The sequence below is a fragment of the Leptonychotes weddellii genome, unplaced genomic scaffold (genome assembly GCF_054177405.1).
Source record: "Leptonychotes weddellii isolate Sample4059 unplaced genomic scaffold, ASM5417740v2 HiC_scaffold_75901, whole genome shotgun sequence".
Lineage (NCBI taxonomy): Eukaryota > Metazoa > Chordata > Mammalia > Carnivora > Phocidae > Leptonychotes > Leptonychotes weddellii.
The window spans coordinates 1-431 of NW_028045975.1; the positions used below are offsets into that span (position 1 = coordinate 1).

At 65.9% G+C, this 431-nt stretch overlaps 1 long non-coding RNA gene across 1 annotated transcript; it reads left to right on the forward strand.

Annotated features, from left to right (window-relative positions):
* Positions 1–431, forward strand: LOC145719836 (uncharacterized). The gene is made up of 3 exons (XR_014142635.1): positions 1–79; positions 222–302; positions 399–431. It is a non-coding gene; the product is annotated as an uncharacterized LOC145719836 (long non-coding RNA).

Below are 431 nucleotides of genomic sequence, written 5' to 3' on the forward strand. Positions count from 1 at the left end.
GCCCAACGGCTACAACACAGACTACGGGGCTGAGCGGCTCCGCACTCCTGAGGGCCTGTTTGACCCCTCCAATGTCAAGGTTGGCCCTGGTGGAGGGTATCGAGGTGGGGGCTCGTTGGATTCCCCAGATGCCAGCGTGTGAGGGTGGGGGGCTGGGAAGGATCCCTGGGGTCTGGGGAGAGAGGGCAGAGGCCCACAACCCAGGTCACCTTTCTCGGCAGGGCCTGTCGGGGAACACCATGCTTGCTGTGGGCCACGTGGTGACCACCAGCATCGGCATGTGTGACATCGACATCCGCCCGGTGAGGCCCGAGCCTGTGTCTGGGCAAAGGGGCCCAGGAGCGGTGGGGAGACGGGCAGGGGCTGTGCCCTGACGGCGCACTCCTCTCTGCTCTCAGGGCTTGTACGGCAGTGTCATTGTCACGGGGGGG